The following is a 26,161-nucleotide window of genomic DNA, read 5'->3' as shown; positions in this document are numbered from 1 at the left end:
GATATATTGAAAAACATAAGTTTAATTATGTGCTAGAAGCTAGAGTACTAAGCTCTAAGAAGTTAAACACGGATGACTAAAAAGAAATGACGTAGAGAAGAAAAATGTCGATAATTCAGAAATTAAAATAAAATTATATAGCTTCTAAAATTGCCCTTAAATACTACGTACTTTATGTTTACTTCAATTCATAAACTATGTGCTCCATCCATCAAGATGGTGAATTCCAGAGCGAAATATGGCATTTAGGTCATGAAATCTTATTTAACTTTAGAGTATACTATAAGAAAGCTATTTAAACAGAAAAATCATGAAAATGAAAAAAAGCCAAAATTTCCAAAATTCTCGTTTTTTTTCCCAAAAAGCCGGCTTTTTTGAATCGATGTTTATGTGCAAAAAAAAAAAAAAAAAAACATCGATTCAAAAAAGCCGGCTTTTTTGCATCTCTAGTCAGAACACACAGATGCAAACGCATGGAAATTTATATAGAGGGTGATCCATTTATCGCCATGCTTTCTTGTAGCTTTTAAACTAATGAACAAAAAAAAAAAACTTAAAATTTATACAATGTACATATTACCAAGGTATTTTGTGAAAACGGTTAAAAAGAAAGATTGCATTAGTTTCGGTAAAATCCTTAAGCCTTTCCTTGATATTATATATATACATATATATATATATATATATATATATATATATATATATATATATATATATATATATATATATATATATATATATATATTAACAGTTTTGTAATATGGCAGAAGTTTTTTTTCCATTGAAAAGTGCAAATAACTAATTTGTTACGATTTGTAAAGTTTTCTGGAACGAATGTATAGAAAACTGTACAAACAAAATTTTGTTTTCTTTTATAAATACATATTGTATCACTAAGATACAAATTGACTTAATTTACTTCCTTAGAAAACCATACGTAAAGAAAAAATAGTGATGAGATATTTTTTCTTGAACACTTGGCTCTGGCGATGCAGTATATGTGAATATGACATATTTCAGGACTTAATGTTCTGAGAATTAATTCTGATGTATGTATATCCAATATTTTTTGCATTTATATCAGAGTTAGAAAGTAAAAAAAAATGGAGCGGTCACTATATAAAAAAGGAAAGATATGTGAAAAATACAATGAATATCTTACTATTAGTTACTACACTAAGTAGCCTAGAAATATGTGTTGTTTCTGAGCTCATGACTTGTGTCTGTTCAAAGAGTTTTAAGTGTAGCTACACGTTTTGAAGTGCCTTGATAACGAAAATTACGTTAAAGTCTGCATACAAAATAAATAAATGTTTTTTTTTTTATTGGTTTGCTTATTTATTTTCTAAAGGAAAATTAAAATTATTGATTTCCTTATGTTAAATCTAAATGTGTCCCTATTGAAACCATTACATTCAGCGGAAGTATTGGCGGAAGTAAGTATTCCATCCATCAAACAGCCTAGATCCCTGGTAGTATTTTTTTTTTGTTGTTATGTATGGATTACTACTAATACGACTACTATCACCGGCGATGATAATGATAATATTAATAGTAATTGCAAGTTCATTCTTTAGTAAGTGTTCAAATATTTCCTATATTCACAATTTCCCTCTTGAGAAATGAGGAAAATAGCTGAAAGAGAAGACAATTGTATTGATTTTCATAAAGAGACCAGTGTCAGATGTAGCATTTGGAATAGGAAGAGATAGAACCGATTATATGTTTACCTGGATGGAACCATAATTGAATATATAAAAAGGACAAAATCGAAGATGGAAACAAGAGAAAAGATGCATTCGAGAAAGATAATAGCTTGTTGTAAGTCTCTGAACGAAGAGATAAACAAACAGCTTGTCGAGGTTTTCGCATAATAAGTACTGCCGTAAGCAGAAACATTTGCACTACGATAAGTAATGAAATCCTATTAGAATACTGGCTGAATATTCACCGTGATCGTAATAATAATAATAATAATAATAATAATAATAATAATAATAATAATAATAATAATAATAATAATATATTATTATTATTATTATTATTATTATTATTATTATTATTATTATTATTATTATTATTATTATTATTATTATTATTATTATTATTATTATTTTGAAATTTAACCGCAATACAATGACAGCTACTTTTGAAGTTATGCATATTTAAAGTTCATAACCTATAAAATTATTATCATTTTATGTTAGAAACTTTACAAACTCATTCATGCAATTTGTAATATTTTTCCTTGAAGAAATGCGTGTACTTGTTGACGTCTTTTCGTTTCAGTTCAAAGATGAATGAAAAGTCATTGAAGAAAAAAAAATGTTTTGAATTAGAAGAAAAACTTCTGTGTTTATCTCATAGTTATTTGAGTGTGCGAAAGAACACCAAAGTTATTTTCCCTTCTCGACTTGGTGGTTATTACTTTGTTCTTAAGGACTCGTCACGATTCATTTGAAAATATACGAAACTCACATTATGCATGAAAATAAATTACATGCAAAGTTGTGCAAAACTATAGTCAGATTTATCTCTCTGTATTTTCTTTCTATCTTTGTTGGAAATGAAATATTTTGACCTAGTTTTGTAAATAAGTTGTAATAATTGTTCGCCTACTCACGAACATGTAGCACGCAAGAAAAAAAGTGATAACAGAAGATGGAATAGAAATTCCCATATGTGTCGCTTATTTCGTTGAATGTGTTAATTTGTAAAATGTTTGAAACTTTTTTTCACAAGGGAAAGGTTAGAAATTCCACTTTTTGGTTCCCATGTTGTTCATGGGTGTGTCCTTTGTGTGAAGTGCCGGGTTCAATCCCTGGTGGGATATATTTGGTTCGAATATTATGTTAAGGTATTTCCCTAGGTTTCGAGTAACCTAAATATTTAAACAGAAACATATTAAATTAAAAACAAAAGTAATAAAATTGCAGTCAGTCTTAAGATATTGTAGAAATTTTAGTACATATAATGCATGCCAAAAGACACAAGATGCGTGCTAATGGATCTACGCATTTTGAAACATTTTTATTGAGTGAAACCGAAGTAGTAAAAAGTGAAAATTCACAAACTGATTACAACTTATTGAACATTGCTGAAATGCATTTAATTACTTGTTTTACAATGATATTTTATGAGCGATAAAAATATATCATTCGAATTTGTCGTAAATTAGTTATATATATATATATATATATATATATATATATATATATATGCAAACGTAATCCATATTTATTTTAATCAGCTTCTTTTATATACTTACTTGCAGTATCCTTAGTATGCTGAATTATGTTAGAATGTTATCACACAGTTTTAAAGAAGTTTCGTAAATGGATTAGGGTGAACTTTTTAAATTATTATTTTTATTCTCTCTGCCTTCCCTAAAATGCATTGGAAATCATTCTATTCCAAGAAACCTCACAACATAGTGAGCGCTCAGAGCACAATAGAAGGAGTCAAATTACTAAAATTCTGAGAAAAAGAGAGATAACCCATTTACTGTACGCTTAAGTACATAGAAAGTTTAACAGTATTTTTCACATTATGAGAGTTATTTGCAATAACTGAGCGCTAATCTTGTAAAGTCTGAATGGAATTTCAGATATATATCTTAAAGGTAAACCAGTTGAGAATACTCGAAAATCATTGCCAGAATTAACTTAATTTTTTTTTTTCAAAATTTGTATGAATGTATATTAAATTATGTATATATTTATATTGACATTATATTCTATTTATATTTATATATTTATTATTTATATTATATTTATATATATTATTGGCATTGTATATTTATGATTATTGAGTCAATTCACAATAATTATTGAATCAATATTGGTATTGATCAACACCAATATAATATCTCTATGACTTACGGTTCCCGAGATATGACTCCTTAAATCTCAAGAAATCGGAACTATTTCGGTCAATATCTCGGGAACAGTAACAGTGACGTGAAAAATTCATCACCTTATCAGATAGTTTTTGATGCTCCATCGAAAAAAGAGCTCAAAATTTAAAAGAATCGCAAATAACACACATACATGCACATACACGAAGAACTCAGTAACGAACTTTTTAAGTTGAATTGAATATGTACGAGGATGATAAACCACTATTTGCATTTTTTTTTTTTTTTTTTTGCTTTCTTTTCAGGAAACCACATTTCAATCTTATGAATTAAGTTTATATAATGATGGAAAAACGTATTACACTCCTTGGCCGTTTCATGATTATTTTCTCAGTATTTGCTCATAATGAGACCTATATTCTGGAAAAAGTTGATAAAGAATGGTTCAAAATTTACTAAGTAACAGTGTATAATCGGTTTCACCAGTGAAATGAAATTATTTTTAATTTAAAACAGTGTTGTAATATGCTCTCCTGTAAAAATCCACATATCATGTTCGGCCATCCAAGTACAGAAATATGCTTTTTAATCAAAATGAATTACAAACTCCAAATTCAAGGCATGCACTAACTATGTTCAAATATTTATCTTAATTGGCTGCCGTTTCTCCGTTAAGATGTAACAGAGAGCGTCGGTTTTATTTTCGTGCTTTATTTAGTTTTTTTTTTTCCTCACAAAATCAAGAACTCTATATATAAAAGGATAGCAAAATGTGATATAGATGTATCTACAATAGAGTAAATTATAGCATTTCGAAAAAAAAAAATGTCCGTTTCGTTCACTGATGAAGACATAATACATATACACTACTTAAGAGATCTTCTTCTTTAATTGAGCAGTTATCAACCGTTGCCAGCAAACATATCTCAATGTGACCAGCTACCGAAGCTGAAAAATAGCAAATGATCAAAAAGTGGCATATATTTTGTTCTTCTCGTATAGACTTGATTCGTAAAGCCAAAAGTCAATTTTCTTCAAAAATGACATTATATTTCACTTTGCTTATAAAGAAATGTGTCTGAAATAAACAAACGTGGACTTGATTCTCTTATAAACTGATAGCTGCATATATATGCTACTGGAAATGTGTATTAGAGACAAACCCTACGTCTCATTTGAATAATCGATAATGCACTTGTAGAGATAAGTTATATATTAACTTTCGAGTAAAGTAGATAAGACATTTGTAGTAAAGTAGATAAGTATATAAATATGACATTTCCATGCAATGCAATGCACTGACACATACCAAAAAAGCTTTCCCTATCATATGCAGGCGTATTTCCAATATTGAACTAACTGTGTGCTGTTCCGTGATCCGATCCCAATCCATTCCACCAAAAAACTCAATTTTGTCGGAAGTGATGCTTGCCATTAAATCTCTCCCGAACCGCTTTTATATAATTATTTTGTAAATAATAATATATATTGAGTGATAGCATAGTGAATTTATATAATATAAAGCGGGCTAAGATAGGAGGGTGGCAAAGATTACTATTGTATGTTTGTAATAGTTGGCAACACAGAGCTCGGCATCACACCACTTCGCCATTAGTCGATGGCATCTTGTAAAACCACAACATAGAACGCAATGCTTTCGAGTTCTTGTTATTATTATTATTATTATTATTATTATTATTATTATTATTATTATTATTATTATTATTATTATTATTATTATTATTATTATTATTATTATTATTATTCGTATGTTTTAAAAACAGTAGTTGTTATTAGCCAACACATATGTCTGACTGGGCCACGGTTGCCTATCAAGTACTTCAATTTGTTAGAAGAAAAGTGAAAAAAAAAAAATCAGGAGGACAGGAATTCACACACAATTTCTACTTCGCCCAAAAGTGTGTGCGTACTTCTGTGCACTAGCCAATAATTCCGTCTGTGGCAAAACCATTGTTAAATACTGCAGAAAAGTAAGGTTGTACTTAAGAATTTTTCGGTAGAGATAATCGTTTACCTATTTTGTCGTTAGTTGTATTTGAGATTAGCATCCTATTCAGCACCGGAGCTATATGAGACATTGACTTACATTTTGACACACAATCCGAATCATATGAGCTCCTAACGGGAATTAACAACTATTTTGGATAGAGGCAATTCAAAAATGTCATAAAGAACCTAGTACACTGCATTACGAACTTAAGGGCCTCCCTATCAATTATTATTTTATTTTATTTTATTTTATTTTTTTTTAGGAAATAGATATAGTATTTCGAGAAAGTGACTTTCGAACAAACAATCACATGTTAATACGAAATAAAGTAATGGTGTTGAATATTGCATGTTAAGTTCAACATGATTAATTGGAAACTCAAAAAAAAAAAAAAAGATTCAAATTGTATATCTAACTGTAATATTAAAAGTAGCTGAAGATTAATTATGATTTGATATTGAATAAAGGAGGAAAATAGCTCTTGATGTGAGTTGGCATTGAATAATTGATCAGATTGGAAGTTAATGCATATCAGCAATAAATCATTAACATAACAATGCTACGGAACACATGTGCAAGTTCATGTGCAGGCATGCAATGTAAATGGAGATAGTATCAGTTGATTGGATTCCCACTGAGAATCAAGTCGCTTCATTGAATTTATTTAATTGTAATGTACTGACTCTGGTAATTCAATTATTTGGCCTCGATGTAAAGCTTAAGTTTCACAATTACTTCAAATGAGGCAAGTTTATGTTTTTACCTAACTTACCAGTTAGTCCGGCAGTTGTATCTCTCCCAAAGTGTATTGAGTTTTAAATGAGAAAGAGACTGTTTTTACTTTAATAATTACATTGAATATTATTTAATTATATATATATATATATATATATATATATATATATATATATATATATATTTTAAAATACTAATAGCTGTGTTTATTATGTTATGCTTACATTTTACAAATGTATTCCTTTCAGCAAAAACATCGAAGAGTGTTGCTGATTGCTTTTATACAGTTTAGTTTAGGAAATATGTAGATTATTGTCTAAGGTGGTGGTTTCGAACTTTGTTTACCTTGTGTCCTCCGCTCGCGAACTCCAAATATTCAGACCCCTCCTTTCCGCTAGTTGTTTTTATCTCTTTTGCGATTTCAGATTCAGTATTGCATTATGAAATATACAATAATAATAATAATAATAATAATAATAATAATAATAATAATAATAATAATAATAATAATAATAATAATAATAATAATAATAATATAATCTCCCCAATTTGTATTTATTTTCAGGGAAAGTTCTTCATTTCATTATGGTTCACCGCTCTCTTTCTTTTCTTGCCAGCTCTGAATGAGTGAACAGTTTTAATAGTTATTTCGTGTTTGTACTGTATTTAGTTTAACGACTCCTTGTTACAGTATTCCTAATATTTATAATTACAAATATAGTCACAGTCGTACATTGCTCGCGCTTCACCCTCCTCCGAACTTGGAGAAAAACTCTTGTAAGGTATGATATAATTCTAATGTCGCTGAACCTTTGCTGCTTTCTTAATAAATTTCTAGATATACAATCACTTATTAAGTAATTAATAAATGTTATATTAACTTGTATATTTCTTAAATTATATATATTTATTGTACCGGAGTAGGAAGGTTCAAAATTGGGTTTTAAGTATGTATGTAATCATGAAAGAGGCATAATAAAATATTATAATGCAAAATTTGATTTAGGTGCTCAACATTATATATATATATATATATATATATATGTGTGTGTGTGTGTGTGTGTGTGTTATTTAAGAGAATATTGTCTTTCTTACAATTGTACTTTGTTTTCTATTTTGTGTCATGATTAAATATATTTTCTATTGTTATAGAGTTTTTTTTTTGTTTTCTTTCGTATTTGTTTGTCTAGGTTCGATGTCTGTTGACACTTGTCCTCCGATGATTTTTTTTAATACAAGAAGTGAGCTTTCTATTTGATAAAGTTAATAAGTGGGACTAAGCCTAGAGAAAACTCTAAGCGATTTGCTATAATTAATTGTTATTAATCGTGTTAAATGATCTTTTAGTCCTAGATTCTCCTCTTAATTATCCCACAAAATTATATTATATGATTGTATTTCATGAAATCATCAATTGTATTACTTTTATGCTTATTTGTTAGCTCAAAATTTGATTTCAGATTCAATCAGTTCTTGTCTATTGCAATTTCGCAAACAGAAGCATGATTTACGACTATCTCCTGGACGTTGCATTGAACATGCCACCTCTGAAACATCTTTGGTTGCATAATGAAATATAGGCCCTATACAAATTTCTAGAGTACAATATTAACAAAATAAATTAAAAAGTAAAAATGTATATAAATAACAATGAAATTTTGTATTTTTGCCTAAGTTACAGGAAATGCGTTAAGTTAAGGTTACGAGATTTGAGGACACTGTTGAGATCGGTCACAGTTAAACTAGGACGTCATTGAAAAATGAATCAACGGTAACAACGGCAACGTGTCTTGGCACGAACGTAATGATCCTTGGTAGGTCGTTGGAGACAGTTGGGACAACATGTGTATACACAGGTCACCTAATTCTCGTAAATCCCTGGGAGGGAGGCGATGTTCTCTGACGTCACGTTCTATCACATCCCAGATATGTTCAATTGAGTTCAGATCCAGCGAGTTGGGGAGGCAACACATCACTTGGGACTCGGCCCTGTGTTCCTCGAACCATTCCATCACACTCTTGGTCTTGTGACATGGTGCATTATCTTGTCGAAAAATGCCAATACCTTTGGGAAACATGGTCATCATGAAGGGGTGTGCGTAGTCTGCAAGCAGTTTGCGATACGCCTTGGCAGTCATGGTGCCTTGCTCGAGCTCCACTAGACACATGGATGCTCAGGTGAATGTTCCCCAGAGCATAATTAAGCCTCCGCCAGCTTGTCTCCGTCCCGCAGTACAGGTGTCAAGGAGGTGTTCCCTTGAACCCTATCCATAGAAGTGGAAGTTATTGGCTGTACTAGTTATTGGCATCCAAGCAGTCCATTAATTGCAATATACTATGTAAAATAGTCTCTTATGATAATATGTGATGTACAACAAATGTTACGTTATTTCCGTAACTCGTAATATGCTGCAATACATTAAAGCCTCAAAATAGTAGGGGAAGCTAATAATACAGAAATTATTTAGCCTTATTGCGTTCATGGGAAAGAACATACAATAGTTATAACTATGCTAAATTACTATAGACTGCCAATTGCTCATTCAGAGAATTTATGAAGTTCACTTTATGGCAATATCTTTATACAAACTAGTTAATCCGATATTCTTCTTCTTCTTCTTCTTCTTCTTCTTCTTCTTCTTCTTATTATTATTATTATTATTATTATTATTATTATTATTATTATTATTATTATTATTATTATTATTATTATTATATTTGAAGTACAGTAAAATATCATGAAACTATTTATTAGTTTTAATTAACTGAATTGAGCTGAAAATGAAATATTGATCTGGAAAGATTAAATATTAATTTTATGCGTTCTGTACCATTTTAAATTAATAAATGCTGGAATTTGTTTCAAGGCTGTTTCTGAGTGAATACTTTTTTTTCAAAATATCATTGAAATTATAGAAATATTTTCGAGACATTCGCGTCGAGTCAAGATTTTTACGAGCAGTTTCGACTCTACTCGTGTCTCGACTCGAATTTTCGAGTCGAGAAATAAGTTTCTCTCGACTCATCTCGAATTTTATCAAGTGTCTGTCGACTCTAGTCGAGTCAAGTCGAGATTCGAGACATGTCTCGATTCGTGCGCATCCCTAGTGCGAATTCTAATAATGGAGGTTGAGCATTATGCTGTAAGTTTGCGTCTTACATAACCTAGATGCTGAAATATGTTACAGTTCAAAGAAACGAAACGAAAGAGAATTGCAAAAATCTTTAAAAATCGACTCCAAATAAAATAATTACATTTTTTTAAAGAAAAGTTTTAATTAATCTGATCAAAGTAGGATGTCAATATGCAAATCAACAATGTAATCGTTACATACGTTAGCTCGTAATCGTCCAGGAGTGTGAATGTGTGACTCGTATTGCTTCAACCTTGAAAAAAAAGTTCATAAAAGTAAGTACAGAAAAATGAAAACAACGAAATGATAAATAATTGGTAGGTTAGAGTTTATATTATTATATAGTGCAGCAAGATCAAGTGGAAAATTGTTCTACAGTTTAAGGTAGAACCCGAACCCTGTAATACTTTGGCATTTCCAGGCAATCGCACCGGGAATGGAGTCACGGACACTGTGCACCTATACAACGATTTCAGGGGAACCTAAGTTAAAATTTCTCCCTGAAACGACGAAATTTCCCGTCGGGGTATATATGCGATTCTCCTCAACAAGGGTAACAGTATTCCCGTAGTATTCTGAAATCGTATTTGATTGGGAAAGGCGCTGATAAAGCAGTGGAAGTATTTTTTTTTCGTAACTATTAAGATCAGTTTTCTTTTTTCATTTTTTTTAAATGAGGTTCTCACTCCTATTTAGCTACATCGAGTATTGCTGAAGCTTTGCATCAAATTGAAGGGAAATATTTACAGCTAAGTATTTCTGGGTTCTCTAATAAAATAAACAAACTAAATAGTTGAGAAATATTAATTGCTTGTAATGCTACTATATTTAATTTAATTTTATGTCTAGTTTTCGATATATATATATATATATATATATATATATATATATATATATATATATATATATATATATATATATATTGCCGATATCAACAAATAAATAAATTGGGCTGTCGTTCTGCGAAACATCGAATTTCTTACTGTTACACAAAGCAATAATAAGTTTTGTGCTCGAATGTAACTTCCAATTCCTGTTACAGGAGCTTTCTCCCTGAGATGCCACTTCCAGGCGATATGTTGATATTTCTTACTATTTATAATTTATGTTTGCCATGTCATAGTTATTTTTATGCAATTGTGTTACTCTGCAGATTGTTCTAACAATTTGTTTATTTGAGTACACTGTGTATGTATTTATGTTCCTAATTTATACATAATTTATTACGCTTTAATACCTTTTGAACTAATTGAAATTGAGACTTACAAAATTATAACTACCTACGTTGCGAAATTTTAAGTACTTTGTAACTTTTCATCCATGGTTTCTACGTAGTTTTGAAAATGAAAATAGGAATGGAATTCGTACGAATATTGGTGAAAATAACTAATATAACAAAATGTTGCAACCTATTAAGATAGTATATCCGTAACACTTAAGAGGCTATACTAGCTAAAACGTTCATTATCTGCACGGATATAATATATTTATGGAAAATATTTGAACTCGTTTTTTCCCTTGAATAAGCCTTTTTAATGAAAGTGAATCCTAGGACATATTTGGTATAGGAATTAATTCGTGCGGTTGGTACGCTATTGGTCCTTAAGAAAAATATTGTCCATCGCTAGCCACCACTTTCGCCCATCTGTCAGGCAATGTACGGATTCTGTGGCGAAAGAAGTCCTCATCCTTGGAAGGGATCCAGTCAGAGACCCATGTTTCGATATCTTCTGAAGAAGTAAACCGCTGTCCAATCAAATCGTTGTTCATGCAATCGAACAAGTAGTAGTCCGAACGAGCAACGTCTGGTGAATACGGCGGGTGGGGTAAAACTTCCCATCCGACATTTTCTAAATAGGTTTTGACCGGTTTTGCGACATGTGGGCGAGCGTTATCATGTTGAACAATAAGTTTATCATGTCTGTTCTCCCATTCTGGTCGTGTTCTGGCCAGAGCTTGCTTCAAACGCATTAATTGTCGTCGATAACGTTCTCCATTCATAGTTTCACCCGGTTGCAGCAGCTCATAGTACACCACACCTTTCATATCCCACCATATGCACAGCATAACCTTTGCACAGTGAATATCTCGTTTTGGTTGTGATGGACCTGGTTCACCTGGTTTCACCCAGGCCTTTTTTCGTTTAGGGTTCTCGTAATGGATCCACTTCTCATCACCCGTAATAATTCGATGCAGAAACCCCTTTCTGCTCTGTCGTTGAAGCAGCAATTCGCAAATGTTTTTTCGTCTTTCAGCGTCTCTGTCTTTCAATTCATGTGAACCCAATGTGACATCTTTTGAATCATTCCCATGGCTTTCAAGCGTTTGGAGACTGTTGTTTGATCAACGCCTAATGCTGCTGCAAGTTGTTCCTGCGTTTGACACGAATCCTGCTCGAGCAATGCTGTCAATTCTTCGTCTTGAATTTTTTTTGGCTTTCCAGCTCGCTCTTGGTCTGCCAAGCCGAAATCACCACTTCTAAACCGTGCAAACCACTTCTGACACGTTCGCTCAGCTAGAGCATGGTCACCATACACTTCCACCAAAATACGATGACTTTCAGTCGCACTTTTCTGCATGTTAAAGTAATGCAGCAGGACACCCCGCAAAAACACTTTATCCGGCACAAATTGCGCCACGTTCACTTAACTACAAACTGGTGTTGTTGACGCTTTAATCCACTGCCCTATACTACGAACGATACGCGATGACAGGGGTTTGCAACACATGTGTGGATACACGGAACTGTGGGACGCTCCGTTCGTTGCGCCATCTCTTGTCCACCCGCACGAATTAATTCCTAGACCAAATAATTAGATCCTAGCTTAAGATTGTTATCATGCCACCTTAATTAGTGGGATATCTTAAGGGGTAATGAAATCCTAATGTATACCAAGATACAGTAATACATGTATAATATCTTAGCATCTATTTAGGACTCCCTTACTTCTTAAGATATCCCACTAATCAAGATGGCATGATAACAATCATAAGGTAGGAACTAATTATGTACCAGTATTCATGGCAAATGGGTAAGCCTTTTACCGTGATGCAATCACAAACAACAAACAATTTCCATTCCGATGTTGGGACAACCAAATTGTTTCAATTAAAACCTTAATTATGGAAAAATGGTTGGTCATACTTTTACTTATTGTAATGAAGGTTTTGTATGACGCGTTTCATCTTCCTAATTTCAGATTTCGTTCGTGGCACTCTTTTCTGGACAAAACATTTGAATTTCCTTTTCATCCCTTAGCAAGTGTATTTAAAATACTTTCTCGTTAATTCCTCTCGTAACAAAAAAAAAAAAAAAAGTTTTGTATCCAAATATCACGTTTCTAGACATATTAAGATGGTCTGATTTTTCAATGAATCAAAGTTACTATTCCATATTATCCTGCATACTGCCCCCCTTCCCCTTCCAGAGGGAGAACTTTCGAAAATGTTTAATACTGGTTTCTTTATTCTTAATTAAGAGTTTACGTAGCAACCGTCACACCTACAACTTAAACGAATCTTTACATCAAACATTTTTTTTTTTTTAAATAATAGGACATCTTAATATTACACAATTTCCCCCTTTCCCTGTTTAGAAGCATATTTTTTCAGACGTTGAAATGCTTTCTTCTTCTTTTTCTTCATATTATTATTATTATTATTATTATTATTATTATTATTATTATTATTATTATTATTATTATTATTATTATTATTATCATTGATTTAAGAGTTTTTATGTCGAGTTTAATATCTCCAATTTCAGCAAATCCCCACATATGGCACTTTGCGAATAAATAACGGGAAATTTTAATGTTATAGAAATATCCTTCTTCCCTTCTTAGGATCGAAATTTCCAAAATTACTGTAACATGTATTATCTTATTCTTAGTTAAGAGTTTATAAACCTAATTTCATTCCTTGAACTCAAACGAATTCTCAGATTGGACATTTTCTCAACAAAGCAAGAGAAATTAGGATGTTATACAATCGATTGCAGATTTTTCTCTCACGAGCGGACTTTTCAAGAATGTTGAAGTATATGTTCCTTAAAGTTTATATCAAACTATATACGGGATTTCATATCTTAACTTAAGTGGACCCTCACATTTGTCACTTCTTCAATAAAGAAAGGGAATGCTATACAATCGAGATCAGTTTTCCTTCTTCGAGCGGAATTTTGAAGAACGCTGGAACATGTGTATGCTACCTTATCGTTTGAAAATAGTTTATAAACCGAACTTGTGATCTCCAACTTAAGTGAATTCTTACATTTTGCACTTTGCGAATAAACAAAGCGGGGTTTCAAAACTGCCCTCTCCCCGTACGAACAGTTATTTTTTTTAACTGAAATAAATCCTCAATTATTTGTATTTAAGAGTCATAAATCGAATTTCACCTCTTCAACTTACATGAATCTCTACATTCGACATCTTATGAATAAATAAATGTGCACTTTGATTTTAAATTCCCTTGGTTTCCAACTTAGGAGTTGTGTTTCCGGGAACGGTTGTGTTTCAGGAAAACCATATTGACTTATTTTTACTCAAGAGCTTATATACCGAATTTCACACCTTCATCTTAAAAAACAAGTGCTTTCTCCCTTATGGGTGAGATCCCATTGTTCTTCATAATGTCCCAAATTTCCACAATGTATTTCAGTATTCAAAATTAAAGAAAAGACTAACAGTGATCACGTACTTTCAGTTAATCCCCCACATTTGTCACTTTGTTAAAAAAAAAGAACTTTGGATATAATAGAAATTTCGAAAACCCTAAAACGTGCATTCCCTATCCTTTACTATTTCGCTTTTTGAGAGATTGTATAGTGAATTTCACATCTCCAACTTGTGATTTCTCATATTTGCCACTTAAAAAAAAGAAAGAAAGAAATTGAAATTATCAGAAACTATGACATACATGTTTCTCTCTCTCTCTCTCTCTCCCACTCTCTCTCTCTCTCTCTCTCTCTCTCTCTCTAAATATAAGTCTATATACCGAAATCCAGATCTCCAACTTAAACAAATAATAGCATTCGGTACTTTCTCATTAAACACAACAAAAATTTAGATAGTTTATAAACATCCCGGTTTCCTCCTTTCGATTGGAATTTTCGAACACGTTGAAACACGTTTCTCTTATTTTTACATTTGAGCGACGAAAGGAGAGAATAAAGTGTGGTTATGGTGGAAAAAAAATCGAATTTGAGATATTAAAGGATTTACATGGTTCATGACCCCTAAATGCAGAAAAAAAGTGATTTCTCGACAAATGTCTGTCAATTCACCCGCTCGCATAGAGGCCATATCGTTCAATGTATCTCAACTAAATTTTAAACTTAAGGTTTTTGTGTGATTTTTCAGATTTTCTTCTTACCCCTAAAGCTAAGGATGACAATAAAAGAGATGTTATTTTCTCGAAAATGGTTCTAACGATTATACACAGGGTGTTCCAAAACAACACCGACCAAGTTTGGGAGATGATTCCTGACAAAAAGATAAGACAAAAATTATAGACCAACCTGGGTGGACAAATGCTTCCTTTCTGAGCTATAGGCTGCCGAAAGCATCAGAAAAATGTATTTTGAAGATCCATAGCTACAAAACTTTGGACCTTACCATAGTCGGGTCAATGGTTCCCTTAAAAGCTAATATGTGCGCTCTCCAAGAATGCATGTTTCATAATCCCAAGGAACTTCCGCAACAATTTTTTTTTTTTATAGAGGGAGTTTGGCTACGGGCATTTAATTTGAGGTACTCATCAACTTCCTTTATAAAAATTGTTGCGCAAGTACCGTAGGATTGTGGAACATGGATATTTCCATAGGGCATATACTAGTTCCTAAGTGAAGTCTTGACCCGACTACGGTACGTCCCTTAGTATTGGAGCTATTGACATTTAAAGTTCATTTTTTTATGTTTTATGCAATCTATAACTTCGAAAGGAAGCATATGTGCACCCAGGTTGGTCTGTATTTTTTGTTACTCTGGTGGCAGGATTCCTGGTGTCAGGAGTGCTCTCAACGGGTCGGGTCGGATCGGGCAGGACACATTATTATTATTATTATTATTATTATTATTATTATTATTATTATTATTATTATTATTATTATTATTATTATTATTATTATTATTATTATTTTATTTTATTTTATTTTAAGAGTGACCAAGGAAGTTCTGTCGCATTTTCACCCACCACTTTCGAACATTGATATGTATCCTAAGACGTACCTGGAATATCAAACATAGTTTCCACCAGCATCGACGACCTCCTGCCAACGTTCTGGAAGGCTATGGATTCCATCGTGGTAGAACTTGGTGGGACGTGAAGCGAAGAAAGTATCAAGTGCATATTGCACCTCTACTAGCGATTTGAACAGGTGTTCTCTAATGTGATTGTCCAAGGAATGGAACAGGTGATAATCGGACGTTGCAATGTCCGTAGATTATGGCGGATCCAATAGTGTTTCCCATCCAAGTCGTATAATGATGTCCTGGGTCATCTTAGCCACGTGGGGCTTAGCGTTGTCCTGTAACAGAAGGAACCCTTTGCGACTCAGAAGTGCTGGATCCATAGTTTTGAGTTTGTCTTTGTGTTCTCCCATAGTTGGTGTTCTTCCATTTCCTCCCAGCTTCTTCATTCAACCACTTCGATTATTTCTCATCATCACTGTCTCTCCCAGCCTTGGTGCATAACGTGGAACGTTAACTAGATATTTCATTTCAATTTCACTTAATGTGACATTTAACTTGACATAAAACGCAGAAAGGAAAATAGTCAGTCGTAATATGAATTACGATTACCGTGCCAATTAGTTAATATAGGCTTAAATTAAAATTTTATTACTATTTAAGCTACAATTCTGCCGTGTCACGACAAAACGCTGTAACTTGAGTTACATTGTTTTGTCGCTATATACATTTTTGAATTTCCCGCCATCGATATTTATGTTCACCAGGCCTAGCATTGAGCTAGGTCAAATACTTTTGAAAATATAGCAAAGAGAATTTTGATGTAAGTGGGAAATTAGCCTGTCTGTAGCGACAAAACGACGCAAATCGAGATACATTGTTTTGTCGCTACTGAACGGCTGCGTAACTGAAATTACATTGTTCTGTCAATGTCATTGTAAGTAGTAAATGTGACTTTTGTAGCGACAAAACGATGTAACGCGAATTACATTGTTCTGATGAAAAATGAATGTAGGGTTTTCGAATGTTCTGTTTTTATACGTGTCTGAGAGTGACGTCACTGTTGTATAAACCAATCAATGGTTGAATCTGAATCAAATTGGCGGGACCAGCGCCCCGAATCATGGGAAGAAACCGGCCAAATAGGTTCGGGCGTAAGCCGTACCGGTGGTAATTGTTTGCTGAGTCCAGCTGATGCCGGCTGGTGTGTTTGTTTTGTGGAGGAAGTGTTATTGATTCGAAGAAGATGACTTCAAGAGGGAAATATATAGTTGAACTGGCGCGGCTGCATTATAATTCTAGCCAAGCTACGAATAAAATAACAATACCATTGCAGCTCAAATGCATGAATTATGTTAAGTAGTGTGAGAATAGGTCAGAGATTTGAAGTTGAAACAGGCACGTATTTAAGGGGGGTCTAGTTGGTCCGAACCCCTAAAAATTCAGAGTTTTGTGGAAAAATAGTATAACTTCAGGCGTAATTATACATATTTTATGTACTTTTCATGCACATACACCCTTGGGACACGTGCCTGAGTTGAAATGATTAACGTTTACAAGCGGGATTAGACTAACTCACTAGTTGTAGACTGTCAGTTCTTGTCCTTACATGCATGGCCAATTATTATAGACAAGGGTTGATAATGCTTCCAATCCCCAGACTAGCCGCTGAGCAACACATACGGTATAAATCGAGATAGATCGCTAAGTCCCTCACCATGTTGAGCAATTATATATATATATATATATATATATATATATAGCTTTAAATATGCCTCAGACTGAGAGTTGCTGCAGCGGGAATATACTCAGTGGGATTGAAGAAAGAGGTATGACTCAGGTTGAACAGTGCACTAATGTTATGACTTTATAACCTATATGCAGGACAATTCATTATATTCCAAAACAAACCAAACCCACTCTATGTGGATCTTTGGGCTCGATGATGGGAATCAACAGTCAAAACCAGCCAGAACACGGGAGTTTCTGCCATGTTCCAGACGGCGTGGAAGGATGACGAGACACGGATTATGATTCAGACGCGATCATATTTAGAATATCTTGAAATTGATACTGGAGATGGGTGTGACAAATGAAAGTACAAATAAAGTAGGGTAACGTAAATCTAATTAGTTTGTTTGCCACGTAAATGAGTCGCTGTGATTAATGGTAATTATTCATTTGGATCATTGTCACGCCAACGTGAACGTGGAGAATGCAGAGAAGAACCGACCCGGAGAAAAGAAGAACGCAGTGAAAAATCAACAGGGATAGAATCGTTTGGAAGCTACGAGAGCGAGGCGACTGCAAGATCAGGAAGAGAATTCAGTGGCAGATGAAGGGGAAAATCACGAGGGCGATCGAGGGCAAGGTCGAGAAGATAACACTCCGCCTCGAAAGAAGAAAAAGAAAGACGTGAGAAGTGTCGAGGAGAGGATTGTAAGAGACAGAAAGAAACACCAAATCCAACCTGCCTGTAAATGCAAGAAGGGGTGCAGTGAGAAAATCCTGCAGGCAACCCGTGTACAGATCCATGAAGATTACTGGGGTATGGATATCCAAAGAAGACGAGATTACCTGCTACACTGCGTCGAAAGTGTACGAAAAGTATCTTGAAGATTTCAAGGAAAAAGGAAGAAGGAAATGCAGCTGGCCAGTTTTCCACGAGGTGATGAAAGATCTCCACATCTCCACTTCAAGACCACCCAGGATGCCTGTTCCAGATGCGAGGAGCATCGTTTGGCCGTTCACAACGACAACGACGGGCCGCAGCAGGAGCACTCCTGCGAAGCCTGTGAACAGATCTCCCACCTGAAGAACTGTGATCTGGCCCGGGGGCACACGCATGACTTTCAAAGCAATGAAGAAACTCGTGCGTCAGTCTACGCTGTCGATATTCAGTAAGTGCTCTCGATGCCAAAACTGTCTACCACAGACAGCTTTTTTTTTTTTTTTTTTTTGCGAAAACCTGTACTGTTCAACTTGATGTTTGCTCAGGTTGGCCAAGGCGCGGAGGCAATTTGCGTGCTGTGGCACGAAGCGGAAGGCGGACGAAGGGCAAGCAACATTGCGTCTGCCTACGTGGCTTTCATCCAAGGTCATGCCAGGGATTTGGAAATCATCTACCTGTTTGTAGACAACTGCAGCACCCAAAATAAGAACCGAATCCTCTTCGGGGCGCTGTTACGAGTCATCAACGATTGCACTGTATCCTGTTCCAGAATCCGACTGGAATATCTGTAGCCAGGTCACACCTACATAAGTGCGGACAGCGATCATGCGTGCATCAGCAACAAAATTCGACTAAAAGACCTGTACGACATGGATGACTTTGTGTCGACGATAGAGGACAGTCGAAAGAACCTCACGACAATAACGCTGTCCCACTGAGAGATGATTGTCCTACACCAACATGAAGATTGTAAGATTTCGGAGAGGTAGTTTGGCAATCTACCTGAGAAAGGACTACGATGCAGAAGATTTTCGTGAGATTTCAATTCTTAAGCAAGCCAGGGAAAGATTCCTTGCTAAGGAGTTGGAGAAACATAGCCCAGATCTGCTGTCAGCACTTCCGAGGCAGGGATCCTCAAGATGTATCGGTGCGGAGAAGAAGAAGCATCTCCTCAAGCTCTGCCAGATTATGCCTCAAACCAGAGTAGGGTTTTTTCTGAAGCTTCCTGTCATGAGCGGAGTTTTCGATCTCAACAGGGTCGTTGACGTCGATTTTTGAAGCGGCATTTGATGTTCATACATCAAAGAACTGTCTAGTGTGTAAGTTCTGGTAAATAAGTTTTTCAAAGTACATACTAATTTTTAACAGATAATTTGGTCCCTTGTATGTTTTTTTTTCCTTGATTTCTTTTTCGCTGTTATGTGAAGGAATAGTATGTGATCGATAACACATTTTTTCAAATAACAGCTTCTGTTTTCATTTATATTCTTCTTAAGGTTCTTCACTACATCGAAATTTATCTGCCGCTAATTTCAAAGTTTTTGTAATATCTTCAAAACAAATAACAGTACAAAAAATGCATCAGCAGTTTGCTAGACAATGTTATTTTGCATGTGATGCTGTTGTCGCGACTCACCTCTCTGCTTCCTTGTCATTTAATTGCGATTTTCTGACTAGCTGCACGCGAAAGCAGACAAGTGAGCCGCGACAACGATATGACCTGTAAAATAATATTGTCTAGTAAACTGTGGATCCATTTTCCTGTACTGGTATTTGTTTTGAAGACATTACAAAAAAATTGTGAAATTAGCGGCAGTTGAGTTTCGATGTAGCGAAGAACCTTAAATGTTTTCTTTAATAATGTTAAAGGAATGTAACGAAAATATGTTCATACCGGTCGAAATATTAGAAAGGGGTACAAAACTAAATCAACATGCACGGTCGTTCAAATTACGTACTAGCAAATATACCATACTCAATCCTTCAGCAATTTTTATTTTTTGTGTCTATTTATGGTTTCTTTGGTTTTTATCAGTTTCCCCACAGTTTTGCAAGAAACATTCAATTACCATTTAACAGTGAACTTTGTGTATGCCATGAGCTGCGAATAAGTACGAAGGAAAACATATTTGATATTCATGGGTACCTTAAGTTGTGTATAGAAAGCTGCTTTTGTTATACTTGGTGGATGGAACATGACCAACCAATTGAACACAAAATATGTTGTGTATATCATAGGCAAATTCGATTAGGCCTATTACAATACACGAAACAAAGAAACTGTCTGAGCTCGCTATTATTTAACATGGGAATTGCCTCTATACCGAACGACTTTCCCGGCCTGGAAAAGTGGGAAAAGTGTACATACTCTTAACGCCTGTGTATTTCAGTTATTTCATTTATTAAATAATTACTATTTGCTATTAAAGGGAATTCAATTTCAAATAATGCTGCTAAATCGTGTACGCTGTAGCCACAAAATGATGTAACTGCAGATACATAGTAGATGCTGTAGCCACAGACTGATGTAAGTCAAGATACAAGCTCAGCGCTATAGCGACAAAACAATGTAACTAGGCAATAATGGTCAACCAATCAATTTTTACCAAATTTAATCACACAACATGCATTTACGTAACATTACATGTAACCACGTGTTTCCAAAGTCAAGATACACTGGTTCTACACGATACAAATCACATTTTCGGATTAAAACTTTACGGCTCTTTTTCTCAAAACTGCTCCGCCAAAGTTACAGCGTTTTGTCGTGACACGGCAGAATTAGTGACAATTATCATTCATTCACCAACTTCGAATTGAATTCTACAACAAAGCTCCTTATAACATTTCAAAATAAGTGAAGAATGTGACGACCCGACCCGACAAGCCGACCCGAGCTGACCTGAATGACCCGACCCGACCCGTTTGATATCACTAGTCAGCAATCAACTCCAAACATTGTCGATATTGTTTTGAAACACCCTCTCTCTCTCTCTCAATATATATATATATATATATATATATATATATATATATATATATATATATATATATATATATATATATATATATATATATGTATGTATATATATATATATTTCGATAATAAACCCATATTGTAATGTAAGTCATTTCCCTGGTCAAAAGAGCTAGAAGGGGTCATTTACTCATAAGGGTGTGTGCTTTTTCAAACGATTTGCTCAAAAAAAAAAAAGAAAACTCCGGTATTGTTTTGTTCTTAAATGAATATTCTATTTTTAAGCTGATAATATGGCATAACTCATTCAGGTTTAATATATATACGTTTATACTAGCCTTTGACTAGCTGGGGGCTCCGCCCCTAGCCCCCGAGTTTGTTCGGCTTACGGCCTCGCACCTCTTAAAACCAGAATTCTACAGCATTTCAAGTTCCTTTTCCTATTTCAACTATCTAAAAGATAATATTTTGTATCCCAAGAAATCACCCTCTTAAATAACCTGGGAATTTCTTCATCCCCCCTTAGACCCCTTAAAAACTAAAAATACTCACTTTTGGCAATTTTCCTGTAGATTAGTCCCGGAAGGCTACAATCATGCGAAATTTCAGCATCCTAATCCTGCCGAAAGTGCCTAAACTTTTCGGGGTGTAGAAGATGTCCCCTATAAATAACATGGGAAAGATTTTTCAGTTCCCCATAAAACCACTCTATTGTTGGAAATGTTCGCTTAGGCAACGCTAATTAAACGTATAAGCATACCGAATTTCAAGTTTTTATTCCAATTGCAAGTACCAAAAATATGAGATTATAGCTCCAAAAAGAGTCGCATTTAAATAACATGAGGAATTTCTTCGTGCCCCCTTTAGACCCCCTAAAAATTAAAAATATTCACTTTTGGCAATTTATCTGTCGGTTAGTCCCGAAAAGCTATAATCATGTCAAATTTACTAATTGTAGCCTTACAGAAAGTGCCCAATAATTTGGGGGTGTAAAAGGAGCCCCATATAAATAGCATGGGAAAGATTTTTCAGTTCCCCATAAAACCACTCTAAAGATGGAAATGTTACCTATTTACTTTGTTAACGCTAAAGAAAACGTACAAGCATACCGAATTTCAAGTTTTTATTCCAATTCCAGGTATCTAAAACATGAGATTATAGGTCCAAAAAAGGCTCATTGAAATAACATGGGGAAATTATTCATCTCCTCTGTAAACCCCATAAAAATTTAAAATATTCACTTTTGGTAATTTTCCTGTCGTTTAGTTCCGGAAAGCTACAATCATTCCCAATTTAATCATTGTAGCCCTAAAGGGAGTGCTCAATAATTTATTTCATCTCATGTAGTTATATATATATATATATATATATATATATATATATATATATACACGAAGAATAGTTTATTCTTGTTCGTTTTTCCAAATGATTTTCTCAAAAATAGCTCAGGTGATTTTCGTCGTGTTTCATAAAGAAATATTCGATTTATAAGCTGACAATATGGCTTAACTCATTAGTCCTGAAAACCTGTACTAGGACCAGTTTACTCTTGGAGTACATTTCTCGAAAGATTTTCTCAGAAATGACCCAGGCAAACTTGTTCTTATTTCATACATGAATATTTACTCAATAACTTGACGATATGGCATAACTCATTTGTCCTTGAGAAATCTACGAGAAGTAGTTTATTCTTGTAGTCTCAAAAATAACTCAGGTGATTTTGTTCTTATTTTATAAATAAATATTTCATTAATACTTATGTAATGTTTCGTAAATTACTCCTCACACACAAAAGAAAATTAAAAAAAATAAATAAAGAGATCATTTATACTTCGGAGTGAGTTTGTTTTCTTGTTTTTGTATTTTGAAAATACGACTCATGGAATTTTGTTATTTTGCAAACAAGTATCTCATTAATATTTGGAACGAGAAAGATTTGTGTCAGTACATTTCATATTTCAAGTTTCATCTCTAGTACCAGAGTTAAGTGAAATACACTAGCATTCGGTGAAATGTTGATTTACTTGTTTTGCTCCTTATACTGGATAATTGCAACAATCCTCTCTTTCCCTACTTTCATGACAAAAGAACTATTCTCTGGAAATTTCATGTTAATATTTATAGTAGTATGGTCTGGATGATGATAACTCACCCACTTCCAATATTTATATAAAAGTCTATATAAAGTATATTATTTTTAGACACCGGTGTATTAAAATATATTTATTTGTGTATTTATAATTTCCTGAAAATCTTGCTCTTGAGGTAAATTAATGCAAAGGAATAAAACTTCTAAGTGTACAAGTGAACTGATCCACAATGATGAAACCCACATATGTCAACTTGAGGTCGTGTTCTTCACACACATAACCCGCATAATTCGTAGCTTTTTTGACAACTCATCCGTTATCGCTCTTAGTCAACCAACCCAACATACAGTACTTCGCACTCTCAAACTTCCTTCTCTCTTTTGTGCTGAAGAATAAATACGAAAGTAAAAGAAAGAAAGAAAGAAAGAAAGAAAGAAAGAAAGAAAGAAAGAAATCGTAGATGTGTTAACTACCAGAATTAGTACGAGGTACGTTCAACTTATAAGATATATATTTTTATATGCTGTGAGCAGATGGAAAGACACCTGTTCACCTTAAAATACGCGGATATTTTTCACGAATATGTGATAAGAAAGCAGCATTATGCAGCGCTTATAGTTCCTAGGGCCGCCGCTAGAGTGAATAGTGTGTTACAAACGGCAACGTTGAGTATGCAAGACGAGCACACGAGTATCCGTTTTCAAGTTATTCATCCTGCGTGGTGTGGCACCTATCGATATTCACCAATGACTTAGTGTTTTTGGACATAGTAGGCATAATACTTAGGCATTTGTTTCCAAAGTAATATAGTGACCATTGTATCTTATGAACATGTTTGTGAACAAGTTCTTTTCTTCATTGTAATCAAAGGGAACCGAAAAGGTTGTTCATTAGGGTGCATCGAATTTCCATTTTTTTTTTTTTTTTTTTTGCAATCAGCTTACCCTTAGTGATATTTTTTTTTTTTTTTTGGGAAATGAGCTTTCATATGACATGTAAAAAAATGCAAGTCGATTCGTCAATATCTTTAGGTGCCACCAACGGCCGGAAATTTTCAAATTTTGTTAAAGAAATAAATGTTATTTTGAAAAATGTAAAATATGTACTTTTATGAAATATGGTTATCCTATGTGGTTTTGTTTCTGTAAAAAGTCTATATTTTGCGTGAAAACATGTTCAACTTGATGCGTCAAATCATTCAGGTGCCACCAGTGGCTGAAAATATGGACAAATGTGTCCCTACTTTTCTCATTTCTTAAAATTAAGTTGCATTATTTATGATTCATCTGGATCGTTAATTAGGTAAGAAAGATTTTGTTTTACATCTGCAGCTCTTTGCTTATTTCCAAAGATTAATAATGAAAATAACCCAGAACTCACCACGAGGAGGTGGCTGCACTTTGAGGTCCGCCCACGCGCCTACCTGTATATACCAGGGGTGCCCACAAGGGGGGCTATGACGCAAATTGCGTCATTGAAATATTTGGGGGGGTTAAAATCTATATGAATATGTTTGATGAGGGGGGGGTAAAATTAATCGAAAAGAAGATTTTTTCATGGAAGAACACCTACGGATAGACAATTGGGGGGTGCGTCATAAACATAAGGGGGGTGGGCATCACTGTATATACTAATGTTGCATATGGTAGTGCAAGTTCCTGTTTTACCTCAATTTTTTGGTATTAAATTCTGGTATGCTTTTTCTTGATTGTAGTGTTGCTAGGACAAATATATGTCCTGATTCTTGCCCACATACCGCTGATACTGCTTCTGCCACCAACTTCACCATTCGTTCTACAGCGCAAGTGTGACAGGGTAAGGATGTAATAGATTCTTCAGCCATTAGAGCCGTCTTTACATTTTCTCTTAGCTTCTGCAGGCTCAAGTGTTTTGTCAGTGGTGGCTCCATCAGCGTGCACGTTGACCAATTAATCATATCAAATAGTTTGTCGCTTCTAAGTTGATTTCAGGGACGACGAATCCTCGTACCAGTACGCGATCACCAGACTCTTGCTTTTAGGACTCTCCTCCAGACAAGTTCTCGTACTTTAGCATCTTGGTCAGTCAACATTGATAGAAGTAGGTTCTCAGGATGGCCGTACTACGCATTTCTACGGCTCACTGGATGAATTTTCCTGTATTTCGCTTCCATGTGGCGAGAAGTCGTGATAAGGTGCTACAAATGACGAGCTCCTTCTGCACACGATGTATTACGGATCACAGCAAACCAGAGTGGCGTGTAGACCATCATGATGTACTGGACGATGGTTTAAGTTCATTAGTGGATTCTTTTGTTCCTACGTACAAACGTAAGACTCTACTTGCTGTAGTTAGCCATCTGGCTTGATTAACACATTTTTAAAACTTTAGGCCGTTAGTGGCACCTAAAGAAATTAATTAATCGGCCTGCTATTTTCTATATGACATGTAGAGACCATTTCGCAAAAAAAAAAAAAAAATCACTAAGGGTCAGCTGATTTTTTTTTAAAAAAGTGGAAATTCGATGCACCCTATTGTTCATGCACTTTTCCATCAAGGCAAATTTGGCAAATAAAGTTTGAATTAAAAATAAGGAAGTGTGTGTTTCAGTGTTTCTACAAATTGCGCTTATAAGGGTAGAAAGTAACTTATTTATATAATATCAAAATTCCCTCTTATTTATTCAGAAAGTGGCTTATATAAGCATACTCCAGTTACAGGTGTAAAATTCGGCAT

The sequence above is a fragment of the Thermobia domestica genome, chromosome 6 (genome assembly GCF_964235325.1).
Source record: "Thermobia domestica chromosome 6, izTheDome1.hap1.1, whole genome shotgun sequence".
Classification (NCBI taxonomy): domain Eukaryota; kingdom Metazoa; phylum Arthropoda; class Insecta; order Zygentoma; family Lepismatidae; genus Thermobia; species Thermobia domestica.
Note: the sequence above shows the minus strand (reverse complement) of the source record.